This window comes from Diadema setosum, chromosome 17 (assembly GCF_964275005.1).
Source record: "Diadema setosum chromosome 17, eeDiaSeto1, whole genome shotgun sequence".
Taxonomy (NCBI): Eukaryota; Metazoa; Echinodermata; class Echinoidea; order Diadematoida; family Diadematidae; genus Diadema; species Diadema setosum.
In genome coordinates, this window is record NC_092701.1 from 8,458,723 (window position 1) to 8,483,512 (window position 24,790).

A 24,790-nucleotide genomic window follows, 5' to 3' on the forward strand; every position below is an offset into this window, starting at 1 on the left:
AAAATCATTGTTGCATGCATGTCTTCTTAATAGGGCAGACCCTGAGCCAATCAGAATGGTTGTTTCAAAATTAGCAATTATTTGCAATTGATTGCAACTTTCTTGCAACGGGGCCCTGGTATGTTTTCCTTTTTATTTTTTTTTCTTGTGTGTGTGTGCGTATGTGCATGTGTGTGTGCATGCGCGCACGCTCAACACACAACACTGAAAAAAGAAGCTATTGTTAGTTGCCACCCCACAGAGCTTAACCAACATATATGAAGATATATGAAACTTGGAATTTGGCAATAGAACGCGTAAAGAATATGAAGTATCCTGGTGTAACTATTGGACCAATATTTGAACTTTACATAATGAACGTATAATATATACCCAGGTATTAAGCGAGATTGCTTGCAGTTTAGCTTTACTTAAACCTTTCTGTGCAATGAATCAAATGTGCACAAATTTCACAAAAGCACCTTTGAGCAGGTAATGTAGCACTCAGAGTATTAATAGACTTAGAAAATAATCTCACTCCAGACAGTACGAAGCTGTTCGCAAAAATTAATGCTCTGATCATACCTTATTTGATTATTGTTCCAATGAATGGACAAATTGTATTTAAGATGACGGTCTCCTGCCTTTTTTTTTTTTTTGTTGTTGTTGTAATAATGCGATTAAATAATCATTGATTTTCGAACTGTTTGTGTATGATTGTAACTCACATATAAAATATCTTATTATTGGTGCATGATATATATATATACATACATATATGTGTGTGTGTGTATTGTGTCGGATATAATATGAATAGTATTGGAAATTATTGTTACGTTGTATACACTTTGTGAAAAATGCAGAAATCAAATTAAATCAAATCAAATCAAATCAAATCAAAATGGATAGATATTGAGAAGAGATGGCAATTCCAGAAAAAACAAAAAATCGTGTGTGATGTTTGGATGATGCTGATCAATCACAGTTACAAAATGTGTTCACATCTGCCTTGGATGTATATTGCTATAGTACAAGAAGTACTCAGATTATGGGTTTAATCGCGCTCAAAGTAGAAACTGCATGAAAGTGGTAGGAAGACAGCCCTCCTAGTCAGTGACGTAATAAATATTCAAGTCCCTCAGGTATTTTATATATTCAATTTCTTTAAAAATGTATAAAAACTTAGATGCAGTTTACTGGTGACTAAGTAAGCTTACTGTATGCATTTTCTTAAATAAAGTTTTGTAACTTTTTATGTAACAAGAACAAATATTACTCGCTGTGGATTCCCCTTTGTAAGCCCTTTTCGTCAATACTATTTTGATAGTTTCGAAAACTCTTTTTCATATAGTGCTTTTGAATGTTAATTAGTGACAACCACTATCATGCCCTTGGATACAGTTAAGCTTTATCTTTACTGTTTACTCCATTCCTATAATTTCTCTATTTTGTTTTGATAAATTTCAGCGCCACATAATTATACACTGTTATATTTTGGGGGGTCTCACTTTATTAGATTGCAGCTTCCTTCTCTTTGTAACTCTTATAGTTATTCAATATAATTTATTCGATGAAATTATACTTTTGCCCCGATAAATTTTGACACTCACGTTGAAATATCGACTTCCTTTCATAGAGTCTCTTTTTTCTGTATTTTTATTCATTTACTGTAACCAATATGTGATAATTCCAAGTTTTTGAGAAGATATAAAGAGCCTGTAATTGTATTATGGGTTGTGTGGTTAGTATATTATGCAATTATGAAAATGTCATTGTCTAGTTTATTGCCCATTAATTGGGAAACCTGTCAGAGATAAAACTGAATAAATGAATAGATTAATTGATCATTATTAACTAAATTAGTATTGAATGAAAAAATGAATGAATGAATTAACGAATGAATAAATAAATAGATAAGTAAATAGGTAAATAAATAAATAAACTAATAAATTAATTCTTCGTGAAGTTCCCGTATGAACAGACACAACTCCCCCAAAATAATGATGAATGAAATATCAATCTCGATGGGGAATACTAGTAGAGAGTCGGTTCATGAAGCTCCAGTCACTCAATCCATTCATTAAAGTCACATAATGTTTCCAAAGTGACTTCTCAGTTATTTAGCCTTATTCCATAATTACATTAATTTCAATTAAAAGACTAAACCGTGGCTCGGTGTTCACTGGTATGTAGACCGATTCTATTATTATAAACATTACGTGGCCCTAGTGAAAATTTAGCGTACATGCATCATCACTTGATTTAGTGTGTTTGTTTGTTTGCTTGCATGCTTGTTTGTTTGATTTTTCGGTCAAACGTTGTTTTGAAAACGGGTTCACCTTTTTCAGGATTCATGATTCAAATTTATTTTCATTTCCATAAAATAAACAGAGAAATTATATGCAGTGTATAAGCAGAACTTTTTGTAATAATTGCTAAAACGTAAGTTGACAGAATACAATCATGTGAAAATGAGTAACAATGAAGAAAACACAATTGTATTTGTTTTCTTTCAAATATATGCATTTAGTAGACGCAAATTAAGGATGGGAATGGAAATGGAGTGTCCCACTAAAAGAGCAAAGCTTGTATGATATTGGAGACCCTCAGAAAATACCTTGTATGGAAACGCCTTTTTAATACATTATAATTTGTATATTACTTAGGCTGACACAAATGTTTATTACAAACTTCAACCGCGCTCCTCCATAAACAAATTGGCCGTCGCACGTACGTTTGTTAATGTTGAACAGCATCTCCACTCCACCATCGCTGGCTACACGGGTGCCCCTTCGGGACGCTCTCGCGTCAGGTTCGAAAAGAAAACAGAGCTCTCTGGGCTAGGAAGGGCCAAGAAAACAATTTGGATCCACCAGTGTGGATACAAGCATCGTGGCGATTCGCTCCCGACGTCTGGACTAAGGTAGCTTCAAAAAGAAAAAAAAAAAGAGAGCAACGTAAACATTAGTAACCTGCCACGACAAAGCCATTCTTTACATGTGAGGGATGAGTATAATAGTGCGACTGAGATGAGGTGAGAGGAGGAGGATGGGGAAGAGATAAGGGGTAAGGGGAGAGAGCTGATGATAATGGTAGGAAGACCAGGAGATCCACTTGTTTACCAGACCCGCCTCTCCATTACCTCCCTGGCCTAGATAAAATATTAATTACAGATCTGCAAGATCTGCAGAATGCCGAATCAAATGTATGGCCTCCTCGCGTCCTTAAAGGGAAACACTGAGAAAGACAGAGATAGAGAAAGAGAGGGAGAGAGGGAGAGATAGGGTGGGAAGAGATATGGAGAGTAGGGAAAAAAGTTTGACGCCAAGGAACACTGAAGCTTTGTCGACCGTAACAATACAGAGCTGGGAATAGCGCCAAATATGATGAAATTTGAAGCCTTTTCAGCGAGGAAAAGATTAAGGTACGACTGCGAATTTGAAATGGGCAAAGGGAATGAGGACTAATTTACCTATATGTAATACATTTTTGCGCATGCGTGATTTTATTTATTAATTCATTTATCAATGAATTGGTCATGCATTCATTCATGCGATAATTCACGTCCTCACTCATTCATTCAAAATTATGTATCTGATGATTTACATTTTTGGAGCTTATAGACAACCAGCTATAAACCTGTTCGGTTTGGGTGAGCATTTTTATGGTTATGTCTATTTCAGCCATTACTGGGGGAGGAGGGAGGGGAACTTAAATACTCCTAACAATAGTTGATTTATGCACTGACATAGTAATGACTGATTACATAATCTATTGAATCATCTTTTCTTCTTTTGGATGTATCTCATTTAAGGCCGACGTAAGCTACAATGTTTTAAACCGAATAGGTGTGTATACTGCTGTTAATTTCAAAGTTTTGTACATCACTGTTTACACATAACCCTTCGTGTTGAAAATGGTATCTACACATTTCCCGCACACACACACACATGCACAGTCACTATACAATAGTCATACAAGCAAGACATGCAGAAAATATATATATATATATATATTGATACTAATTGTTAAATACTCGAGGTGTGTTGCGTCAAACGGGTAATCCATCACCTTGCTGCATAAACGTGTCACGAACGACGTCCATGACATCATTGCGCACTGTGTTTGCGATCTACCTCTCAGCTATAACAGCAATTATTTTGGTAAAGTTTTAATGATACATATAAATTGCTATATTAATGATTTGTTGTGGGACATAAGTAATTAAAAATATATGTATACAAGTTCCATCATCTCCTCTTCCTTCTCCCTTTTCTCTGTCCACTATGTAGACAGTCTTATCATTCATTCCACGCTTACATACTTACATTTCTCTTTCTTCTTTTACAAGAGAGCTGCCTCGTGTTTGTGCATGTGTCTGTATGTGTCTACTTTTTCCCTGTTATTGCTTTTTGCAAGCGATTTGCCTTGTTTTATCAGTATTAGATATATTTTATGAGGGGGCTGCAAACTACAAGCTCTGCTTTTTAGCAGTCCCCTCCATTTCCTACAACTTTCTTTCCGTATTTTTTCATGAAATTTACAAAACTTTATCGCAGTTGACAGTTTTTCATTATAACATTATTGTCGTGTTAATATGTGTATTCAAATGTTGCAAGCATATGTGTTGGAAATGAAATACAGTGTAAGACGAAATGAAATGAAAAGTTTTGCGCATATGTGTGTGAGAGAGAGAGTTTGTGTGTGCGTGCTGCGCAGGGAGCGCAGTGTATACAAGTGAGTTAGGTGTGTAATCTAGTAGAGGGTCCTTTCGGGTTTCCAGGCCGCGTGCGCCAGCAGGTATAATGGTATGATACCCATTCATGTTCCAAGTGATATCGATAACCAGCGCACGTTCCGTGCTCGCCTCGAGGGTCAACTAGCCGTCTACCAAGGGAAAGAAGATCTATTTTAAAACATCGGCACTAGCCTCTTATTCAGACTGTTTAAAGCAGAAAAGTTTTGTATATTATGAATTTATCTTTTCAAGGTTGCTGCAAAAAGTTGCTTCTTCCTCGTAATCCTAATTTATGTCAACATATTCAACGAAAAGCAGTTGATGGATATCACTGGTGTTGGAAGCGACCATTTTGGTGGAACTACAAAATTACCAACAGCTAAAACGCATGTTCTAAATGAACGAGAGTTCTAATGTTCATCGGGTGCAGTCGATTGATGTCAATTCCCAGTTTAAGTTGGTTCTGGTCTGCACTCTCGTTGGATATTTTTTTTTTCATGTGGTGAAAATGATATCTGTTGGGCTCCGAACCAAAAGTCCACTTAATCACTGATGAGACAGGATCATGTTGATTGTTTTCTGGGTTAGTAAATGGCCGGTGTTTTGGTGAATTCCTTGCTATTTCCGCCTTCCGCAGTCACACGAAATTATTTGACACTTGGATATAACTCCTCTTTCTTATTCAAAGTGTTTTATTATGCCGGTTTTGGACTTCCTTTAATGTGAAATTCCACACTATATTTGACGATTTGAAAGTCGAATTAAACTATTGTAATTTGTATCAAATTTCTTGAGCATTTATACATAGAGCCAAAATTACGAAGATTGACGGCCATGTTTTAAATGTTTACAATAATTTACTTTGCATCTTAGCCGGATACTTCACTTTATTTAATAATAAAAATAATTAATAATAATAATTGCATTTATATGGCGCTTCATACTGACGTTTCTAAGCGCACTTTGCTACTCATACAAATAGATTAGAAAACACAATAACATTAACAAAATCAGCGTTAACAGTAACAAAAGAAGAAGAAAGAAAAGAAAAGAAAAGAAAAATACATGTGATACAGTGGTACAATAATTAATAACTGTGTGCGCCTCCAGGAAAAAAAAAAAGAAAAAAAATTTACAACTATTTTATCATGTTGGCAACTATTTTATCATATTTGATGTACATTCCTTCATTGACAATTATGAAAATGAATTCAGTTGAAATTGAAATTGACACTGACATTGCGATATGGACCTAGAATTTGAATATAATGGAATTGCAAAATTTGCATGTTTCACCTTATATCCCACTTGAACGACAAACGAAACATGCAAATTACATGAGGCGTTAAAGTCACTATCTCGCAGCTTTCCCAATGGTTAGATATCATAGATATTAAATAAGATTGTTTGGCACATTTTATAAAAATGATCGTGGTTGAAATTACATAATCAGGCCATAATATTGTGTCTAGAGAGGGGTATCAATATAAGTTGTAATATCATTCCCGCTTTTCCCAGAGAGAGATGAGCCTGTGCATTATGTGTGTGTGTGTGTGTGTGTGTGTGTGTTATGATTAGCTTTTGAAGTTGCTCCCTTGTCTTGTAGAGAAGACCATGAAGGCCTATCCGTTCTCCGTAATGTTGGCTTGCCCACCGCGGCCTTAATCCTCTTTCATAGCCCGGTTTTCTTCAATGTTCCAAGACTCCACAATACTCAATTCAATTCAGTTCGCTATCGAATTAAATGAAACAGTGAATTAAACTCGATTTAATTCAATTCAGTTCAATTTTATTCATTATCATTTTATTAATAAATTTGTATTATGCCCTCTTGTCTTTCTGTAGTGAAAACCGTTTAACCCGTTCCATACTAAATTCTGAAATGCTCATAGACTTTACGCAGGCCACCAGGTTCCCGTACAGAAGGGATTAATTCTATCACTCAAGGCCTATTCGCTCTCCATAGCGTTGGATTGCCAATCGTCCTTGTACATCTCCAAACATAAGTCTTTCTTTACATCAAAAAACTCCGCCATGCTCAATTCAATCCAGTTCAATTAACTTTAATTCAAATCAATTCAATTCAATTCAACTCAATTCCATAACAATTTATCAATAAATTTGTATCATGCTCCCTCGTCCTTCTGTAGTGAAAAACCATTTAATTCTATCACACAATTAAAGACTTATTCGTCCTTCGTAGCGTTGGCTTGCCCACCGTTCTCACCATCTCCCAACATCAGCTTTTCGTTAACATTTAAATACTCCGCCATGCTCAATTCAGTTAATTTCATTTCAATTCAATTCAATTCAATTCAATTCAATTCAATTCAATTCATTCAATTCAATTCAATTCAATTCAATTCAATTCATTCAATTCAATTCAATTCAATTCCATATAAAATTATTGATAAATTTGTATCGATGCTCCCTCGTCCTGCTGTAGTGAAAACCAGTTAATTCTGTCGCCCAAGGCCTATCCGTCGTGCATGGCGTTAGCTTGTTCACCGTCATTACCCTCTCTCATTAAACACCATAGGTTCTCTTCAACATTCCGAGACTCCGCCATGCACGGGTTGGTGAGAGACGATCGCTTACTCTGTTCGATCGCTTCCCCAGTATCGAGAACCGAAATCGAACCGGTAACGCCGCGTTGGATTGCCCGTTTAAACGCCGATTACCTAATTAAGATGGAGTTCGATCCTCCGTTTTAAGAGGGACAGAAGGAGAGAATGAATGGGGTGAAATGAACGAACATAATCCTAGCAGGACACTATGTAAGCAAAGAAGGAGTAGAGAGGGAAATAAAGGAAAGAAATAATTGATTAACACAGCGAAGGTTTCAGAAAAACACTCTACGTACTGTCTGATTCTGTATCGCATGAATGTGACATTATTATGCCACGATCATCCTTTTCTATATCACCTTGTTTTACAAACGTCCGCTCGCTGAGTAAATTGAGTGATACATGGCATTTAATTTCTTACAGTAATCTCTTTCTCATCATAATAAATCACAATATGTATGTATTTATTCAACAGATAATGTAGGTCGAGGCAACATTATGATTATACAAGCCCATTCTTCTACATTGCTTTTGTTATATATTTGAACAATTTCAGTTGGTCAAACCATTCATATCCTTTTTCGTAATTTTCACACATATGAATTGTGGGATCTGCAGTTTTACACGCTACCCTCTATATTTGCCCCATCATATTTTTGTTATGTTCTCTTTAAACGCCTTAGTACCATACCATGACCATTAACATGTTGTTTTTGGTATATAGCATTTTGTTTTATAATGTACAGTCCAAGTACACAATTTTTTACATTGTGTTTTTTCTTTTTGCTGTACCAATGTCAAAAAATCTATAATTCCTTTGAACTGAACTGAACTGACCTGCGCTTTTCTTTGACTAATAACATAATCGTCTGAGACGACTTCTATAGGTTTGATTTCACTAAACCTATTTCGTTTTGTATCGCGTGTCATGTATCTTACATTGAAACATTTATGTAATTTTCCATTGAATTTTCCATTCAATGGAAAATTACATAAATGCGTCAATGTGAGTTTGCATCAATTAGTAGTAAAAAAGTGCCAAAATAACAGAAAAGGTGTAGGATAACAAGAGGGAGATAAAAAAAAATAATAACATAGAAGAACAACACGAAGTGGAATAGACGTGTTTGAAGGAAAAATATTGGAGGGATTGAGGAAATAAGAGGAAAAAGTGTGAGACGTTAAATTTTTAATTAGAAACAAAAAAAAAGAGTTGCTGATAAATGGTATATCTCTGGTTTTTGTCCTCTTTGCTTGAGACAGCGAATGATCGGATGGGGTTTGCCTGCTTTGATGAAGGAATTATGTAATCAGTAACGAATTGTTATTTTCAGTATCTGAGTAAGAAAAATGAAAAATCGTATCAATCAGGATGTTTGGCAACCTGAATTAATTTCTTTTGCACTGTTGTTATGAAGTTTTTACTGTGGAGCTCTCAGATCTAATCTAAAGCTGAAATTTACGAGTGGCACTTGCGAAATCTTTAAAGGTCCTATTTATCTTTGGGAGCAGTGATTTTAAAAATGTTCAAGATATCACATTTGATGCATATGTATGGGTCAGTTGTATCACAAAACATCTTACCATATAAAAAATTCATTATATGGCTAAAATATAAGGAGATATATCATTTTTCCCATCAAAACTGTACATGGTTTAGTCTATAAACACTTTTATATTAACTGTTGTTCACATTTTGTATATTTAGCAATAATTAACATTAATTATACTAATTCAAATTTTTACATCGGTTGTTTCTGTCACTAGTTCAAATTTTACAACTACTTTGAAGCTCTAAATCTTGGTATTTGTTTCATCTGCAAATGGTAAATAACGCCTTTAAAAGACTATAAAATTGCCATAGCTGTGATATGAGAACTTTGAAACCTTTATTGAAAACGCCCCGATGAAATTTCCCCAGTAAAATTAATCTTGACTTGCTTGAGGAGCTTCATAGGATCCTTGGAAACCAGAAAGATATATGGTAAAGCATTTTTCCATGGAAGTTTTAATATTATGACTTTAAAAAACTTTGATGGTTCGAACAACACTATACAACATAGAGAAGTCCTTCCAAGACTCTTTCGGTTCTGCCTACCCTTTCAGCTAGGGGATCTTACGGGGTTTGTTCGGCCAGCCGTCAAAGATATCAATAAGCTCAATGTGCCTCCCCCCCCCCCCCCCCCTCCACTACAACCATCTTTTCCCCTTTCTGCTTGTTCGCTCTGGCATAGTTCACCCTATTGTAGTCGGTCTTTTGTTCGAAACTTCTCGCTCAATATTTAGTCAGGCTCTATTGGGGGAATAGACGAGGTCCCGTGCCTATTTATACAAGTCTCAGCACCTGTGTGCTTCGGACACCACTGCGAACCAAAGTAACAAGAGTTTGGAACTGTAAATGCGGGTCGAACTTTCGCTGTAGCGCCTAGCTCCTGCTATGCGGCTACTTGGGTATCTGTAACTGTTCTGGACGTTGTAGGATATCAATTCATTTGGCTGATCCGAGTGTGGTGGAAGAAGAAGACGAGGAAAGATGGGTAAGCGGATCTCACGATCTATATTTTGAGTTTGTGTTACATGCACGGAGGACCCCGTGACATGACAAGGCGCTTTGTATACATGTATGTATGTAGGTATGGCTTTAACAGATCAATAGCTGTACTGCCGCTGCCTCGCGCCGCCAAATGGCAGGTTTAACGGCGGAGTGTGATCGCGAAGGAGTGAAAAATTATGGACACACCAAAGCGTCAAAAAAAAAACTTACTGTCGATTTTAAAGATGGTGGTATTGGTAGCATTTTCTAGATAATAGTTTCTCTTTCCCCCAGTCGCCGACCAAACAAACATGCCCACAAAGCATAAATTTCCTGTCACGTTTCATAGGCATGCAGCGTACAGGGTGTTGCTGTCTGTCGGGAGAGTGGCGGTATAATCTCAACAAATAAGAATGAATGAAAATATACAGGAATCCCTCTGCCACCAGCGATTTAAAGGACAAGTTCACCTTCATTGACATAAGGATTGAGAGAATGTAGCAATATTAGTAGAACACATCATTGAAAGTTTGAGGAAAATCGGACAATCCGTTCAAAAGTTATGAATTTTTGAAGTTTTTGTGCAGTCACCGCTGGATGAGAAGACTACTACTGATGTCACATGCGTACAACAATATAAGGAAAATATAAAGAGAATTTCACAAAATTTCATCTTTTGAAAAAAATACACATTCCCGTGATATTATTCCCATTGCCTTTAGAAAGAGGCAAGTCAAGTGCTCTTTTATTATGCGAAAAAGTGAAAATATGTCGAATTTTCTTTACATTTTCTATGTTGTTTTATATTTTCTTTTTCTCTTTTCATGTTGTACTCATATGACATCACGAGCCTTAGTAGTCTCCTCATCCAGCGGTTCCAACACAAAAGTTTTAAAAATGCATAACTTTTGCATCGAATGTCCAATTTTCCTCAAATTTTCACTGATGTGTTCTACTAATATTGCTGCATTCTCTTAATCCTTATGTTAATGAAGGTGAACTTGTCCTTTAAGGGCAAACTTCAGTGAGATTGGGGAATGCAGCCTTATACCTGTGCGTTCCAAATCGATTACCGGTTGATAAAGCACATCACGGGATGCATCACACTGTGTGAAAACATTTTGTGTATTTCTGGAACAAAGCAGAATATATCCGAGAGTGATGCGAAATTGAAAATTGGCTTTAGTTTGTCGAACTCATCGGTAGATTAATCTACTGAGGTACCGTGTCAGAAGTCGAGACATGTCGCTGTCTCTGCAGAGATAATATTAACATTAGTAAAAAGTAAAATAGTGAAGAGGATCAAGTATATTCAAAGCAATTATAAGTAACCAAGGATAATAATGTAGTTCAACAAAACGTTCCGTCATATCAGAATGTGCCGAAGTTAATGATGAAACCATATTTTCATCAGTCATACCGATATACTGTACAATTAGTAAAGAGAATCAAGTATATTCAAAGCAATAATAAGTAACCAAGGATAATAACGTAGTTCAACAAAACGTTCCCTCATATCAGAACGCGCCGAAGTTAATGATGAAACCATATTTTGATCATACAGTCATACCGATATACTGTACCCACCTCCCCCCCCCCTTCCCGCCAGCACATACTGTAACCACCGTCGGAAAGTGTTTCTCTTGTAAATGTTATACCCCTTAGCTGAATGATGAGTATACACGTCAATCAAATACCAATGCTATTCCACCGCCAGCGACACTCAATGTTACCATAATCACGAAACCTAATGACTTTAGCACCTGCACCTGTCCTAGATGGCAATTAATTAACTGTACGTACAGTGTGAGTAGAGATTTCTCTCCCTCTCTACCCTTATCGGGAATACAAGGACTTGCCCGCTCTAGCTACTTGTATAGCATGCACACCCATTTAAAGGGTCACTCTGCTCAATTTGACGATAATACAATTACATTTTGTACATTAAATTTATGAAATGGACGAAATGTTATGCATATTGGACCCAAGAATGATACACCGTATTTATGGAACAGTTTAATGGTATTTCAGAGGTTTGTGTACGAAACAACGATATTGATCAAGATTTGCTTATGGAATCTCCCATTGACATGCGCGGACATGTTTTACCAAATTTTCTTTTCTCTGAAATGCAGTCTGGATTATAAGATTCAGTTGGATTCATTTAGTATATCCCCAATTTTGATCTACGCTCTTTTCTGTGTTACCATTTGTTTGCTAACAATGGCTAAGTTTGTGTTTTGACTATCATTAATTTATATGTACTTCACAAAAAAACGAAATGTCGTTGAATCGTAATAATCATTTTGATTCAGTTATGTTTATTTCTTCTTTTTTGCGAAAACAAAGACTGGAAATCAATTCAAATCAATCAATCAATCAATCCAAGCAACCAAAAATGCAGGGATGTACTAACCTGCATGTTGCAGCAATCTTGACTTTTAAAGGGGAAAGGATGCATGAAAATTGCCAAATCATATGGACCAAAAACATGGCTGCCATAATATCTTACATCGTTTGACCACTATTTAAACGCATAACACCATTTCAAGTGATGGCAACATCACTTCACCTAATTTTCATGTGCAATGCACAGCTGTAACATGTATAGCTACAACCGATGTTATTTTTTTCTTTAAAAATGTTATTTCTATGCTTTATCTAAATGCCCCAACTTCCTCTTTTATTTACATTGTATACATTATATGATTTTAATGAAACTTATCGTATTTGTTTGGTTGTTTTAGTCATCTTGGACAAGAAATGGAGATTCTCTTTAATATCGATAATCCTCATTCTTACAGCATTGTTTGGTAGACTGAATCACAGGGATTGATATTACGCGACTCACGTAAAACATGCTCCACCACCTTTGTTGTGTGTTTACTGTGAGAAACATGTCCAATACAATTCAGTACAATTGTGTGTTAAATATCAGAGCAGTTATCTGTAAAAGCTCTCCCTCAGTTCTGAAAAATAATTAAGAAGAAATTATATTTTTTTAATCTCCATTTGGTCAAATTTTGGACCATTCCGATCGATGAAAAGATACAAGCCGCTCTGATAAAATCTGTAACTCGTGATGGTATTTTAGTGGAGCATCAGAAATGAAGATAACTATCTGTTAGTGAGAGCCGTGTGTTTTAAAAAGTACGATAAGAGAGTCAAGGCCGTGGTATAACATTCACCTTCAAATTTATGTGATTAGACCTAAAGAACCGAGAGAAATGTACTTTAAAGGGAAGAACGTCAAAGAAACTTGAGATATTGAATACGATGCATAACTTGAGTATGACTTGCTAGTCTAAATGCTTTTGTAGAGCGTTTATGAATGTATTTGGTTTAAATCCACATTACAATGCTTTGCCTACATACACGTAATATATCGGCAGATAAGGGAGGTACATATTAAGCCATACTTTAGATATGGCTTTATTATGTACGTTTGTACCTGCCTTATTTGCCGATATATTGCGTTCCCACTGTATACTTCTCTACGTAAGCTATAAAGTCTATATGAATTTGTTCTTAGCAACACATATCATACCGTCTTCGCTGTCCTTCATGTTCGCGACCGTGACCTCACGCAGAACGAGGAAATATTTTGTTTTGCTACATGTACTGTGACATAGTAAATTTATGACATCTGCAGGTACATGAACATGTACATCGATGTACTTGTACATGTACATCAGTTGCAATACAACACTTGTAATTGTAAATATACGAGCACAAACTACACGTACTTAATTGTATACAGTTACACCAAAAAAAAAAAATCACCATTACATTTGTATGTAAACGTGTGGAAAAAAAAAAAACTTCTTCAAGAAAATAACTTCTGTATCGTCACTCTAAGTCTGGCAACGTCTGCAGTCCTCGCAACTTAAATGTCATTTTTGTAAATTCCTGTGCTCCTTAACTCTAGCCTCATGTTAAAATTGAGTTTCGGTTATTTGAACACATGCAATGTACCTACAATGTACATATTAATTATACATTTTATGTAACCAAGTCGTTAACATATCTGTATGTACAAAACTTTGCTTGTACTTTCTGAAAACACTTGATGATATCTTTCCGCCCGATGTGAGAAAATAATGTATATTTCCCGCGCGCGATAATGACAATCCAATTATTCTTTTTTATGATTCTCATTGGACATTTGGAACGGAAATGTAAGCCTCAGTTCTTTATTGCTAACAAAGGGTTGTCAAATCCTTTTCATTTTTAAACTTGTGTGGGATTGACATTGATTGCAAAAATCCGGGGATCCTTTTTGTGGTTAGACTCTCCTCAGATAAGGTTGTTCAGATATATCATGGTTCTATTATACATGTAGAAGGGATAGCTTCCATAATGTCCCAGTTTCACTGCGAAAACAAGCAAACGCAATTCATATACAAATGACAATGGTTATAAGCAAACATTTAAAAAAAATAAACAAGGACGTAGTACAGTGGCATTGATATACATGTACATGTACTAAAGTCGTTCAAATGCAACATGTTCTTATCATCTCATATGGAAAGTAAACATTTTGCAATTCCTCTTTTCATTCGCTTGGATTTCTTTTCGGAGGAAAACAACCTCTTCTGGGCTCTGTTTCATAAAACTTGTTATCAATAATAAGTTATGACATTTGTTACAAGCTACTGAAATCTCTGCATCTGATTGGCTGAGAACAAGTTTGTCATAGAAATGTGACAGTTGTTACTGATAACAACTTTTATGAAGCGGGACCCGGACCCTGGTCTCTTCACTCTGCTTCCTTTACCTGACCATGAGTCAGATTTTAAGCTGGTTTCTTGAAGAGTCGAGTCGCGATAAACCGATGATGATTAAAATCTATCGCATTATCTTAAAGTCACATGTCGAGTGTTTTGTATGCTTTTGCGACGTCCCTACAAACTGCATTCAGATATTAGTGATACACTACATCGGACGTATTGTCGGTAACTTCGTGGCCTTTCGTGGGCTTTGGCCATTCTTGCTTTTACATAATAACCATAGAGGGTATAGGGGAAATGGTCATTTCCTATAGTGGCCAATTCTGTTAGCAAGACGAGATGTGAAAATGGTGTACTTGAGAATGCAAAACTCTAGGTACTTTTGTAAAGAATAGATGCGTAGTTCAGATAAAAGAGGCGAACTTTCAGGTGTCAAAAAGCAGCTGGGAGGCAGTAAGTGCGATGGTGTTTTGTTTAGTTTAGTTTAGTTTTGTTTTGTTTTGTTCTCTTCTCCTCTGTTTCTTCATCTTTCCTTATCTCTCTTTTTTTTTTGGGGGGGGGGGGCGGGTTGGAGGATAGGAGTTTGTGAGTTTAGCCAACTGGAAGGCTTGTAATCGTCTGTTCAGCTACTGCCAATGTACAGCTGTTGTGATGCTTTGTACACTTTTCATGTTTGTTATTCTCTTCATCTTATTTATCTATTTTATTTTGCATAACGATGAAACTGTAGTCCTTGGGTATAGAGAATTATGACAAACACGCCCGATGATGACTCAGCGGCTCCATGTCTAAAAGAGACATTATGTTCATAGGCACATTTGTTTACACTGTGTACTCATTGTGGAACGAAACAAGAAAGGACATACACAGGACGAAATATCGCTTAGTGTTAAAACTTTATTTATCAGCCTCTTCTCCTTGACTCCCCGACACTTACACGTAGATGGTTTGTGAGAACACTACTAACAGTAAAATTTCGTCATTATCTTTAAACTCACCTTTTCAACAAAAGAGAATTAAACTCGTGAGAAATGCGATTAGCAACAGTCATTACACGAACTATCTTGCTTACGACGTCTAACCCTTAACTCGATCAGATTAAATTTGTTCTTCCTGCGTTTTATCATACCGTTACATGGCAGCAGTCTGACTATAAGGCACTCTAACTGCATTTATGTCATTATCCACCAGCAATATGCAGACATAAGCTGTGAAAAGTATTCTAACACCACGATGAGACAAGGCCCATTACCACTAAACAAAGGCATATAGAATGTATTATCATTATGTATAATGCTTATGTGTAAGTATGTAGGTCCAATGCATTGTATCCGTGTATTTACAGTGCATGCGTTTTAGTGTCATGAAAAGGTTCGCTTGTTTGTTTACACAAATGAAACACACAGCAAAATTGATCATCTGTGAAGATACAAATTGTACTGTGAAACACAAACACCTCAAAATCCGCCACTAACTTAACGCACTTAAATGCAGAACAACTCCCCGGCCTCTCCCATCGGTATTCGGGTCGTGTATGCCCATATCCCATATCCATCGTCAACTCTGTTTCGCTTTTCAATTTACCGATCAGGTTGAGCGAGTTTTTGAAATAACATTTTTGCTGCTACTCAGAAAGGGCCATTGGGCGTGCTTTCCTACAAAATGTGTGCTTTTATTGTTGTTGTTGTCCTTCTTGACTTGAAGGATTGTAAACATACGAGAATGGTACGGGCTGGCCGCGTGAAGAATGAGAGAACAAAAGATGGGAATTTTTTTCCCCTAAAATTAAAAGCAAATGTCAAAGTTGTTGAGACTGCCACTTAGGCAACAGAGCGGAATAATGCATATTTTTATGAGAAATCAAATTAATGTCAGTGACTCTCCCGAAGGGAATGTGACGTCAAAACCGGATTTTTTTTTTCTTCTCTTGTCCATTATTTTGTTCATTGTCGATGCACGTGCACAGAAATTATGAAATTATTTCATTTTTAAAACATCATAAATATAACGAGATCAAATAGTCAAAATCCGACAGTTGCCCTGTCGGCATTGTCATTTTGTGATTCTAGTACGACAAAGAGAGCTCTATAGATTTAAGGGTGATGTTAGTTATTCCGAAGGTTAGTTATTCCGAAACACACAAATTCTTTGGTACACATTGACGTTAATTAATCTGAAAATAAGTTAGGTGTCGTCAATCCGAAAAAAAAAATGAAAATAGCGCACTAACAAACCTTCGGAATTACAAACCTTATTTCGTTTTCGGATAAAAACACATATATTATCATCTAATTTGTTTAACTGATAACTATCTGAATGCAGATACATGGAATCATGTTAGACCGAACAAGCCCATTACCCCAGTAACTCTCATTAGCTAACCCCTCCTTACCCTGTACCCCTACGTCTGTCCTATCCTAAAATAAGTACCAAACCAGGCTGGACGGCAGAAATTAAGAAAGTGTTAAACATAATAAAAAAGAGATCCACTTTAGACTTCCAAGTTGTACATCTCTCCTTACCGACCTCGGGGAAATATATCTAATATATACCAAATTACAATGTACATTTACATTTGTACTCCATCTCCGTACGTTGCCATTACAAGTCTTTTTGCAAATGTGACACGAGCATGCCTGCTTTTATTACTAGTTGGGTTTTTTTTCTCTCTCTCTCCTTTTTAAACTAAACAATTTTTATGTATTTTCCCTCGAAGGTAAATTCTTCTCTGCTCATAACTAAAATACATTGTATATTAAATGTCATCAAAATTATCATAAGCATTCACACACTTATTTAAATTCCTTTTGAAATACCTTGTAATCCCAATGAGATATTTAACCTGACTTGACCATTTACGCTATATACATGTACCAAACTGCATTATAATCTTTTTTACTCTGACAAGAATTCGCATGTGAATGAGTGTCCGTTTCCAGTTGACAAAATGAACAAAGAACTTCGTTCACAAAATCAGATTTTAAAAACTGTTTCCTAGGGTAAATCGTCCAATACATGAACATACAAACACGCACACTACACACACACAGACACACACACAACATTGCCTTTTTATGGTTAATTAGTTTACTTCTGCTCACAACACACAATTGCATTTTATGACAAATTGGTTTACTGCTTCCACCCACACATCAGCCTTGCACAAGGAGTGACACATTATGGAAATTAGTCCATCGAACAGAGTGCGTAGAAAATGTATAAGGAAAGAGAGATGCGGGGAGATTGACCCACACTGTAAACGGAGTAAATGGAAATTGTCATATACAACAACAGTAACAAAACATTGCACTGTACATCTGCTGTTCCGATATCGTTTTTGATAGGCAAATATATCCATAAAATAGGATATATCCATACATGAAGGTTGCCAGGAACACTGTGCAAGATTCTACTGAACTATTCATTAATGTGCAAGCAGTCTTTCAAATCGGTTCAAACACCAGATTGTGTAACGTTCTCCATTTTTGTAAAAGTAAATGCAACTTCCCAGCCTTTTTTCGCTAATTTCTTTTTCCGCGTCTGTTAGTTAGGCAGCAACCTTTTCTTCATTGGGCAGCATTTTTTTCTTTCTGTCTTAGATTGAATAACAAACTATATGTTTAATTGAATGATCAAACTGTTATGTAAACACACTTACGTGACAAAAAAGAAACGAGTTATCAGCCTAAACAGGTTTCAAATTGGGACGTACGCGATTTCTACTTCAAATAATTATGTTCAAATTTTAAATAGACTGTATTCAAATAATAGTTAAATGGTTTATGAGATAAATTCATTTGAATTTTGATCATATTGTGAATAGGAACCTCGTCAGATTCCATATAAGCTGATTCCTATTCAGAATTGATTTGTTTGTTTGTAGAGTTTTCAGTGCATTTGAATAAAGCGAAATTACCCGAATATACGATGTGTCTCTCCGATCTACTTGTATGTGTATTAATCCATATTCAACATGGCGCACTACAGATTCCCGTGACATTTTGCCTACTGGCAGTGCAAAAAAAAAAATAATAAATAAATAAATGCAAATAAGTTTAAGTTCTCGTTGGCAAAAAAATAAATAAATAAAGGTTGTGTACAATACAGTTGTATTACCAAACCAGACTTTTTGATACGCCTCTTAGTGTAAACCACACCATGCATCAACATAAATTGGAATTCTGTATGGTTCCTTGTCAACATGAAGTTCCTCGGATTGATAAAAAAAAAAATCTTTAATTGCTCTATCCATATACAGTATACAAGTATGTACATATGTAATAATAGATACTGTGATCATCCGTAATGCGTAAAACATATGACGACGGAACCATAACTTCATATATTCCTCTAGATTTCTAAAATTGTGGGTTTACTTTCTACCCGGAAATATTCAACCTTAGCTCAAATAAGATTGAAACTCACACATCTACACATGCACATATATGTACATGTACAAATATATACATGCAAATGCGGTGTATTGTATCCTGTTAGATTAGATTAGATTAGATTAGATTAGATTAGATTAGATAGTTATACATTACAAGAAATTAAGGGATACGCCAGTTACTGCTCACTCAGTGGAGACAAAAAAAAAGGAAAACAAAAGTGCAGTTGTGCATCGTGCAAAAATGTGACGAAATTTTCGAACGTAGACAATGCCATTTGATGTCTTTATGGTTTTTATCCTTTTAAGCTAGTTATTTGAGAGATGCAAATAACCATCATGCATAAAATGGCTCTTTTGGGGGGGGGGGGGGGGGTTCAAGCAGTTTCTGGAGAGTCCTGTCCCCTATTTACGGTGCGTCGATATCAATCGTTTTCAATCGAAGGATTGGTCCGTCCTCACTGATCGTCGTGTGTTTTCAGTACACCAACAGAATTAACCCAGTTTTTTCAAAGCATTACACCCGTCGTTCCCCGTGAATTGGCAACTTCATTCTACGACAATAAATGAGAGCTAATTCGGGACGTGATCCGCTGTGAGTGTATGGACACATCTTACCACGTTTGCTATACTATGTATCTTTCTAAAATGCCACAGAAAACGTTTCCATTCTCAAGGTTGTTTTCTTCTACCGCTGGTGATCTTGAATTGCTTTGATTGATTTGTGTGTAAATAGCGTCCCATCTCAAGCCTAGACAAGGGGAATTCATGATATGCTAACATTTAATCGAGTTATTTGATTGATTCTATTTGCCATGGCCAGCTCTTTCAACACAGTGTTTGTCAAGAATATCACGCAAAGAGAGTCCTTGTAATCTTTGGAGAGGTTTCATTCTGTTTTTGTTTTGTTTTGTTTTGTTTTGTTTTGGTTTTTTTTTTTTTTTGCCTTTGGTTTTTTATTCGGCAAGTCTTTTTCTGCTTTCTTGTTAGCCATTCCATTGCAACAAAATGCCCTCCAGATACTTGTACTCCTTTTCGACCCCCCCCCCCGAACATACACACACACACACACACACACACACGCACACACACACACACACACACACACACACCCTGCGGGTCCTTGAAAATGCCACTGTGGATATTACAGATCAAAGGGGGATCAAAAAACATCTTAATCAGTTGAGGTCGATTTTGTGAGGAATGTTTCAAAACTTGGTACATTTCCAACAAATTCTCTTTCCTTTCCTATATCTCTCTTCCTCTCTCTCTCTCTTTCACACACACACACACACACACACACACACACACATGCATACATTGTAAGCACAGTCACGTATGCTGTTGAATCTACTCAATATATCTTTACAAGATACAGCACCCTAATTGATCACGTTATCCCTTATTTGAAGACATTGCTTTAGTGAAAAGTCTAACGATAATCCAGCTACTATTTATACAATATAAGTCCTTGTGTTGATGGTCTGTTTGAATCTCTATTATGAATTTTATGTTGCTGACACTATCTTGACTTAGCTATGATAGTAAAATACCAAGTTTAGCGGACATGCGCCACAAGTCCCAATCTGTCGGTTCCATTCCGAGTACTACGTTTTTCAAAAATCATTTTATGGATTTTAAATAATGCAAATCTGCCATGAACAATTTATTCTCTTTGCTTCAATATTTATTCAGTTTGATGAATTTTACCTTTAACATGATTTACATACAGCGTGCTCAATTTAATTTCCTTCATAACGTAAGGCATTTGCATGTATTACTGCGCAACACACCTACGCCGAGCATGACTGTTTACTGTCCTTACGCAAGTGTCGCACAGAACGCGAATCCGTCACTAGAGGCACTAAAAATCGGCGCAGCGTGGCGTCATGTACTTTTTACCAACACTGGTGTCACCTCTGGACTCCGAATCGGGGCGTGACATTAAAAAAATCAGCGAGAAAAACCAGTCATGTCCTTGGCTAATGATAATAACGAGGCCTGTGAGAGAAAAGAGAAGATTCTGCAATTAAGGTTTACACCAACTTCTGTTTGTAGACGAGAGGGAAAGAAAGAATGAAGACGAAAGAAAAAAATGCAGACGAGAAGAAGGCTTGCTTTGAGACTGATTTCGCCTGCCGCACGGCAATTAGCCGGTGTCCGTGGGCTGTAGCTGTGAAAGCAGACAGGCCGTATATCCAGAGAGGGGCCCATGCAGGCGGCCGGTGGAGAGTGCTCAGCGGCTCTGGCAGTGCAAGGCTATCAAATCAAGGCAGCATGAACACTCGACTTTACCCTCCCCACCTGTTGATTACAGTTTGCATGAGCCTCCTTGGGTTGGACCTCGGCTTAATCCATCACTACCTCTTCCTTACTGACTGAAAAGTGTTCCTGTAGAGGATTCAATTCAAGATCCCGTCTTACATGTACATGTAATATCATGATGAGTTTGAGTTAAGTTCAGTTTGTTTGTGCTTCACGAAATAGAGGGATTTTCGTGGATGGTAAAAGTAAATATATTGATAACAAGCTAAAGACAAGCAGGCATGAATGATTATGTGATACAATGATTTTAAACAAAGTAGATTATAATCTTGCAAGGAACAAAAGAAACTTTGAATTTATTTGCAAAACTTCCTACAAATAACTTCATGTTAACAAGAACACACGACAACCATGACAACGATTTGCCTCTTGTTGACAGTAGTAAAGAGCAGTGGGGTGTAATAATTCAGACTAACTTAGCAGAGTTTTTTTTTTAAGAAGTGACGTAAGGCTGCTTACCCTTCTGGGTTTTTTTTTATTATTATTTCACTTCATTTTGTGTTGAAAAGAATAGGGCAAACACGTTCTTCTGTATTGGAAAAATAAAAGAACATTAATATCTCGGCATCATCTTTCATAATGACTATTGTTAGGCCTACTTCTATATAGTTCTATAGTTGTGAAACAAGATTAATATACGTCAGAAAGCTATTCCCGCGTTGCTGGTGTACGGAGTGCCTACTTTTTATAAAACACTCACACACATACGACATGCACACACACATACACACACACACACACACACACACACATAAACTTACTGTAAACATGATGGCCTTAAGGTGAGGATGATAAAGAATACGAAAGGTTGGGGGATTTTTTTTTCAGTCTGAAGCGCAAGCAGCTGAGAAAGCACGATGAATACCTAGTTATATGGTGGGTACGAGGAATGGTCTAGAGTTCGATGCCTTGAGATCTTTCTTTTTGTGTGTGTTTGGGAGGGTTTGGAACAGCCTTCTTGTTTACTAGAGACACATCAAGAGAGATGATCATGTAGATTATACAGAGAGAAGGTGGAAGAAGAGGGGAACACAGAAAATGAAATGGAATGAATCGTCTGGGCTTGGTACTCTGAGGACTTTCGCATGATACGGACGGCCAATTGACATTAAGCATTTTCCTAGAGAAACTGGCCTGTTCAGTAGAAAGTATGCTGTCTGTACATTATACATGTATGGATATACATAGGCACAATGCTGCATTTGAAAAAAAAAAAAATCTAATTTTGAGTGCCGGGGAGCATTTTCCACAGATAGTATCCTGGAAATGCGGAGACACTGGATATATCGTCCTCCGTGTTTGAGAAGTTCTGAATGATGTCATTCTGACTATCTAATACCTTATCGATCATGCTTTGCCGAAACAAAAGAGGGAGTTCGTAACGACGTTTTTGCCCCCACACTCTTAACAAAATGTCGATGTCAAAGCGGTCGAATCATACACTGTTACTTGCTTGACAAACACGGGCGTGAGCACCCGCGAACGTATCGATTCCAAGGGGGCGCTCCTTTTTTCTCCTTTCAAACGTTCCGAAACAACACCCCCTAACATTTACCCGCCAATATACAAGGTGTCAGACAAAGGTTGTCCTGAGCCTTGAATAACATCCCAAACTCTTAGGGATAAACTGAACTTTACTCGTATGAACTTTGTGCGCGTATTTGTAGTCGATGAAATCCGTACAACCGTGTACAAACATATTGTATCGTACAACCTGTACGTGCATGCCCCCATCCCATAATAAGTACATTTTATTGTAAGTATAAAAACGGTATGCGCACATCGCTTACATACTATATAACACTCTAGTCAGTTTGCAACCACATTGTGCTTTAAAGTGGAAATACATTATGAATATTCGCGGTAGATAGACATCGCTCTGCGGTCGACAGGAGTCTGTATACCCAGAGACTTTGGTGCCGTGGTTTACAGACGACCGCAGGTTTCTATCCCTACATGTGAACCTATGTTGTGTTTTCATAAGAATTACATATTCGAATCGAGAATAATTCTGTTAGTTAGAACTGACCTCTTTCATTTTTTTTTATAGTGGCCCACTGTTATGAAAGAACCACAATACAACGTGATAAACCATCAAACTTGGCTCCTACAAGCTTTCGGAACCAAGCCGTTGATTCTGCTGACTCAGTACGCATGAAGACTGAGCATTTAAAAAGATATGTCGACAAAATTGCTTTGATTTAATCTATGGATAGCTATTCTTACAAGCTTTGTCTGATTTTGTTGAAAAAAAAAAAAGATGTCGCCTGTTCGAACCTAAATAGTACGCTCTGAATAAAGACTAACAAGACCAGAATATCATTTATGGAGTTCTTATCCAGAATCTCTCGAGAAATCAACTCACTTGCTAATGAGGTAGAAGAAACCTCTGTGATTCTCCTACATAATAGGTAGAGGATATACTATTGCAAAGAGAAAGATGATTGTATAAGTAGGCCTATGTTATTTATGCTTTGATATCATTTCGGGGTTTCCACATTTCTCCCCTGGGGATTGCAGGAGCAGGTAGTCAGATGATAGGGCGCTGCGGGTGTGAATCTCGCCAGGGTTTTCACACCGTGCGTTTAATGGGAGAGTCCACTATTACGAGGCCCTGTTCGAAGCAAACTCAGCGCTCGTTGTATACCAAATGAGCTGCCTCTGTTTGCTCAGTTGTCTGTCAGCCTGGTTTGATAGCAACAGTAGCCACAGAGTTCCCAGATGTTGATCCAATCCGAATGAAAACTTGATTGTCTTTTCATCAGATTCTGCTGTAGGCCAAATTCATGACGAACAGAGAAATACTTTTGGTATAACCACTTAGAAAGGACATTCATATAGTCCTTATAGATAGTGACACAACATTTGCTCCTGCGACAATTGCTCCGGTCTTATTTTCTCCGATTTAAGGACTCAGGGTTAGGGTTAGGGTTGTGATAATATTTAAGATTTAGTTTGATGTGAGGGTTAGGATCAGGGTTGGGGCTATGTTTGTGAGAAGAATTGATATTTAGCTTATAGCGTACAGATATTTCATGGTAGCTATAACCATGGAGCTACTAACTGTCACTGGAGCAAATGACATGAAACATTATAGAGTGGACTCTCACTTTACTGGTGACCTTCTCGCAGTTCACATAATACTCCCACGGCAGCAATGATAAGACTGGGTGATTTCAATTGGTATGAGATTGGGTTCAATCGTCGCCAAAACATTAGGGCCCAAATCTTCCCAGACCAATATAGGATTAGGGTTGAAGATCCCTGTAAAGGCGAATGGGCGTGTCCTTCCTGGAAGTCTTCTTACCCCTCGTGACTGGTCCTGCACAGTAGATCATGGGATCACTACTGGTGTGTGATATGCCAAATGTAATCTCGTCAAGTGTTATTGATAGGGAGTTCGGTTCCACCAGACACGCGTCTCCTTTGCACATACCTAGCTATTATAGGTGTCACCTCATCATGTGGAAATATTTCCTCGTAATCCTCACATATAGATTTCTCTCTTCTCTCCTTTTCTTTTTCTAT